This window comes from Benincasa hispida, chromosome 11, assembly GCF_027475165.1.
Source record: "Benincasa hispida cultivar pf3 chromosome 11, pf3_genome.v1.1, whole genome shotgun sequence".
NCBI classification, from domain to species: domain Eukaryota; kingdom Viridiplantae; phylum Streptophyta; class Magnoliopsida; order Cucurbitales; family Cucurbitaceae; genus Benincasa; species Benincasa hispida.
This window is the reverse complement of record NC_143488.1, coordinates 26,939,008-26,945,193: the sequence shown is the minus strand read 5'-3', so window position 1 is coordinate 26,945,193 and position 6,186 is coordinate 26,939,008. Positions and strand designations below refer to the sequence as shown.

The following is a 6,186-nucleotide window of genomic DNA, read 5'->3' as shown; positions in this document are numbered from 1 at the left end:
GAAGGTGTGTGGCACCACATCGTTCAAGCCCCGGGATTAGCCCATAAGAGAGCAAACTATCTACTTATCCCTACTTCGGGAAAGAAGTGAACTTCATCTTGTGAAGCTAAGTTCCTAGCTCCCAAATCAGACGAATCCCCAAAGTGGTAGGTTTGAGTCGGCGCACTAGCCACTTGCACCCATGCAAATCAAAGGACCGCTCTCAATGGTAGAAGTTCCCAACTCACTCAGGATTGAGGTCATGTTATCTATGGTCATCCTAGTGAAGTGAAGTCTCAGTCATGAACGGAGTTATACAACGAGATGTTAACACTTCGAGATCAGGTCTTATACAAACTCTTTGTATAGGACGCCCCGCTCGCATGTCCCCTATACGAATGATTAGGATCAGACCATCTGTGACAAGTCACAATACTTGTAACAATTCTACAAAGCGAGTCGCGTCCGTAGTGATACCAGGATAAGGTTTTCCTCATATATCCATATACTACAAACCATTTTGGTTGTCACTTAAGACATGATCCACTTGTATGTCAATACATACATGCTTAAGTTACATAAAGACAACCAAGGATATTAAGTTTATTGGTTTGTGGTAAAATAAAAAACATCTAAATGTGCAAAGTTAAGAAGTGAAGTAAATATCATATATATTATATATCATAAGCGTTCTTACAAAGTTGTTTACAAACTACAAGACACGAGATTTTAGGACACAAACCCCAACATAAAAATGAAATACTACATATTAATCCCAAAAATTAATTTAACCAACATTTTTGTGCTTAAGATACATATATGAATTAGCTACAGATTCAAAAAATCCCATAGAAATTGAGTACATATTATTATAATAATAATAAAAACATTCACATGAACAAAAGTTCACACACTCAAAAGTATTCTAGTTTTCCTGTTTTGAAAAGCATCAAATACAATTATACTTCCCATTATATATAGCTCTCCCATGTGTCGTCATTTCATTCACTAATAATAATAAAAAAAATCATGATTTTTAACTCATATAATACATTAATTAATAAACGATACTAATAGTATTATTCACATAAAATATTTCAACCAAATTGAAAAAAAAAATTGCTTACATGTTTTGAATTTATTAGCCGACCAAGCAATAATGGTGCTTAATACATCATCAATGACAACCACAACCATATCAGAAGTAGGCCTCCATAAAAATAAATCGAACTTCCTTACTATATCAACTACCACATGCACTACATTATAAAAATAAACAAAATCTTCAAATTTCTAACACAAAAAATAAAACACTAATATAGTACAAAAAGTTAATATAAAGATCAATAGTGTGTTCTAACATATAGTGATTACAAATGAAGCCACTTCCAACACTCCAAACAAAATGAGTACATATATAATCCTAAAAATTTCACTTAGATTTGCCAAAAAAAAAAAAACATTTTGAATAAAACTTTAATCACAAGTCAAAATTCAAACTTCAAAATTGTAAGTGCAAAGCTCCATTGTTCTTTCAAGACAAATGCTTTCATTGCTATTGATATTTGAGAATTGGTTCTAAAAACAACCTGAACAATAAATAATATACAATCATTGAACTTTGCAGTCCTATTTGTGATTAGATCAACATTAGCTCTCAAGCCTAGAAAATGCGAAAGGTCATAGATTGACGATTAATCTCTAACTCAAAAACTCAAAGGACTTTGTCCAAAAGGAGACACTATTTTTAACACAACATTCAAATTTGTAAAGATAAACAGGGATAAAGAAATATTATTTTTAACACTTGTCCATTTCCTTTTTCAAGCATGGATAATATATCTAATATTATAAAAAAAATATGACAATAGAGATTAAAATATCAAATAGAACCTTAACAGATAAGATATTGTGGATTACAATGATGACTTCATCTGCACTTTGAGTGGCCTATTGTAGTAGACTTGATGAAACATCTAATCTAAAAGTGAAGGTGTGGACTGCCTTCTATGAAAGAGTTTGAGTTTCTAGAACTTTCACGATGACCCATGGTTCTATGGGAATAGCCCAAATGTCTTTGTATGTAGGATTTTATCGCAGAATCAAGAGAGAAATTAAAAGGATTGAAACATGTTGTGGGAGTCTCAACCAAAATTCACAAATGTTTAAGAGATTACTCACCTTTGTGAATGCAGTTGCTATCTCACTTCACTATGCTTCAATTCAAATCGCAAGATATTGATGCTTAAGTTTACCATCATTCCATTGCTCAAAATAATCTTTTCTCTATCATTTTTTTGGTGCTTGTAGGTCATTCATGGAGAATTGTTGGGAATGACCTACATACATTTTAGGCCCAAAGCCCACAAAGACATGGGAGTAGCACCTTTCACTTGTCCCACATTGGAGAATTAAGGAGTAGGTAGATGGTATACATAGAAGAACACTTCTACTTAATTGCGTTTACGTGAAAAAAAAAAAGAAGATAGTTTTATTTTCTTTTTGTTTTAACTTTTTACAAAATATTTAACATTAATTGTTTTAAAAATAAAAATGTTTTGGGTTTTTAATGATGCAATTATTTTTCCAAATCTAAATTTATTATTTTCCAAACGTTTATGACCGTTAGCCTCCTCTTTCTTGATAGCTTTACAAAACCAGAGTTCCCAGATCTAGAAAATTAGTTCTTCGCATCACTGTTTCAATTTTCCCTTCTTCACTGATCTTCTCCTCCAATTCTAAGCGAACACTTCTTTCGCTGTGATTCCAACTCTCGGTCCGACGAGTTCATGTTTAAAGGGAGGCATTGTCTTAACCTTGGGAAGCAAACGACAAGAACAATTCGCACCATGGTCGTGCCAAATTTGCTTTCAAAGCAGTACTTTCCACAGCACAACAACTAGCTTCCGGATCTGTCGACAACCAACATGAAAAACCGAAAAAATAAGCTACTAAGAAAATAGCAGTAAAATGATAGCAGTACAATTTTTTTAATAGAAAATTCATCAGTATGATGTTTTCATGTTTTTACTGCTATTTTAAGTTAAAACAACATCTAACATGAAAGAGAAAGACTTGGAAAAACTGTTTCAATTAACCAACCCTAACCTTAAGGAATAGATTAGTCATCAAACCACCTTAACCAGCATCACATTTGGAGACTAGACTAACCAAAGGATTGTTCCAACAACAAAAACGATAACAAAAAACTTGAAGGAAAAATAAAAATGCCCAAAGCAACCCACCAGCAAGACTTAGCAAATTTTCAATAATATTTTTATGTCAAGTTCTCAGTTTAAAGATGAAGATTAAAGAAAACCTCATCAAAGATTAGATTAATTGCTTGTCCTCTTTCAAAACACCAAAGATCTTCTTCAACAACTCTGTTCTCCAACAGCTGCCAACTCCATTTTCCTCAAGTTTTTCCTTCCGTTGCTGCAACTCTATTTTTCTTTAAATATGAATTAACGTATATAACACTTTGTATGTTAATCTAATTAAAACGGAGACTTATACAAAAACAAAGAATGCAATAAAGGGGAAGTTATAACTCAACAACTATACAAATGCTAAGAAACTAACAAACAAAGAATGCAATAAAGGGGAAGTTATTACTCAAACACTATACAAAAAACCAAGCATCCAAAAGAGTAGGGAGGGGGGTAACTTCATAACTATACAAAAACAAAGAATGCAACCAGGGAGATTTATATCTCAACAACTATACAAATGCCAATGAGCTTTGTAACTAGCTCTCAGCTGTGTGAACAGGTCAGGTAACATTCACTCTAAATCTTACAGCCATCTGAAACAAAGAGTTAATAAAAGACTGAGTTTTTCTTCTATTTAGTGAAATAAAAAGAGGAAGATATAACTCTGTGTTGATGACTACACTTTCAAATGTCAGACATGTCATGGCTCCTTACTACACCATAAAAATAGATTTATCCAAACCAAAAAGAAAGATAATGAATCATGTACTCACCTTGCTACATCAACCAATATCTTTAGGTCCTTTCAACTCCCCTTTCTACATTTCCATGGAAGATGCCTAAAAAACGTCCAACGAATATTACCAATCAAACGCTTGTGATAGAGAGAGGACAGAGAAAAAACATCCTACATACGATTAAATAGAGAATAAAAATTAAAGATGAGTTGCACCTTCTTACATAAGCTTCATTGGCCATAAGCTCGAACTACCCCTCCTACAACATCAAGAGAAAAACCCAAAAATGAAGGGGTAAGGGTTTATGAAAATCAAAAATCAAGAAAATCCTCACCTTAAATTAGCAGCTTCTGAAAACCCAATCAACCATCAGCGTTGAGCACCTCACTTTCAACACCGACCAAAAGAGCCATAAATCACTAAAAGCTTAATTTCCTCCATGAACTTCTTTTTCAATAGTATGCTTTGGATTTTTTTTCTTCGGTTGCGTGTTCTTTAGCTTTCCTCTTCCAAACATCTCTTCTTCTTCTTCTTGCCGACGGTGCTCCTCAACACTCTATAAGTGTCTTCTTTGCTATAGTTTCTATTATTCATATATAATAATTCACAATTATTAATATTTATTTTCAGATTCAACACAGTCAAGTAGATAAAAAATTATGAAAAATGAAGAAAACAACAGAAGAAAATTGCCAAAACTTTAGTAGAAATCTATCGTAGCGATCTCAGACCTAGGAAATTTTAGGGCTTTCATCTTATATAGCTTTATGATGAAGAAATAAAAAATCAAATCTAGAAATCTGGATATTCCAGCGGTAAATTGTAAAATAATAGCAAGAAAGAGGAGATTGCAACAAAAGTAAAGGATGAAAAAAAAAATGGAAACTTATTTACCTTATGAATTGCTTGAATCGGTGCAAAATGTGCAAAGAAGCTCGACTTAGGGCACAACACAGTCAAACGAAGATGAAGACTACAATTTTAGAGAACAAAGCGTAGAGATGGTCGAAAATCGGGAGGATGAAAGATAAGAATGAAGGAGAAGTGAAAGGAGAGAGAGCCAAAATTAATTTGCTGAAGTCTGGAGGGAGATCACAAAAAAAAGCGTAATGTCTCTTTTTGAGGGAAGATTTTGCAGCTTTTTTCGTTTTTCTTTTATAGCATTTTATAAGAAATGCTATGCCCGCATTCTATTAAAATATATATTTATCGAAGCTTATGTAATAGGTAGGTCCATAAACTTTCTTTGCTAGCTCACAACGGACCAATAGAGATAAAAAATATTAAAAAAATAATTTGAAACATTCAAATTTATTGAAATATATTTATTGTATTTGATACAATTAATATAAGTATTAATGTATTATAATAATTTATTGTAAAATTAATTTGATTGAGATTCAAGTTTTAACATTGATTATATGAGAGAATTAATGTATTTGAATATGATTCAAATAATTAATTAAAACATGTAATATTAGATAATTAAGTTAGAATTAAATAATTAGATATTTTTGTTTTAATATGAGATATTAAAATGTTAATATAAATAATTAGGTTACCCTAATTAAGTTCTAATAGAACCTTAGGGAGGAGGAGCTCTTAGTAGTTTCATGTATAATTCTCCCAAAATATAGAGAGGAGCTCTCTCTCCTTTTCTTTTAAGAAGACTCCCATAAGCTGGATTCTTACCAGAGTCATTAGGAGGAAGACCTTGTGGAGGTGAACATCAATTAGAGAAGTTTTTGTTGCAACTACATTTCTACAAAAGTATAAGTCTTTTACATTGAACTTTTTTTTCACCGTTTTTGTATATTTTAATTCAAATAGGAAATCGAAATATGTGATTCCATTGCTTCCACTACAGAATCGAAGCGTTCGATCCTTTAGAGCTAAAGTCGACCATGACGCCTTATAATGTCGTGATGCTGATGGGATAAAGAACTTTGTAGCACCACGACACTTCCCTGATTATTGTACTCGAGTTTTGAGCATTCCCTACTGCTAAAGGGAGCGTTGCAAGCTCTCTTTTTAAGGTTTTTGGCCCTTTTTCTATCCTTATTTGTAGAAATAGCCCTACGTACTCTTATTAGGCATAAATGGACCACTTTTACACTATAGCTCAAATTTTTTACTCTCTTGTTCATTTCTTGAAAATCACTAAAAATCGAACTCAAATATAATCATATTTAGTGAAAATAATTCTAAATTGCAAAGAAAGCACTTTCCAACTGATTTTTAGGAATTGCTGGGAAAGT

General features: G+C 32.4%; 1 long non-coding RNA gene across 5 annotated transcripts; it reads right to left on the bottom strand.

The window, feature by feature from the left end:
* Nucleotides 1-2,557: 2,557 nt before the first annotated feature.
* LOC150032546 (uncharacterized) lies at nucleotides 2,558-5,068 on the bottom strand. 5 transcript variants are annotated; one of them, XR_016524701.1, is made up of 6 exons: nucleotides 4,823-5,068; nucleotides 4,263-4,511; nucleotides 4,144-4,187; nucleotides 3,965-4,030; nucleotides 3,299-3,784; nucleotides 2,558-2,891 (listed from the first exon to the last, which is right to left on the bottom strand). It is a non-coding gene; the product is annotated as an uncharacterized LOC150032546 (long non-coding RNA). The 5 variants fall into 5 exon arrangements; XR_016524698.1 differs by having other exon boundaries at nucleotides 4,144-4,511; XR_016524700.1 differs by having other exon boundaries at nucleotides 3,299-3,430; nucleotides 4,144-4,511.
* Nucleotides 5,069-6,186: the final 1,118 nt, after the last annotated feature.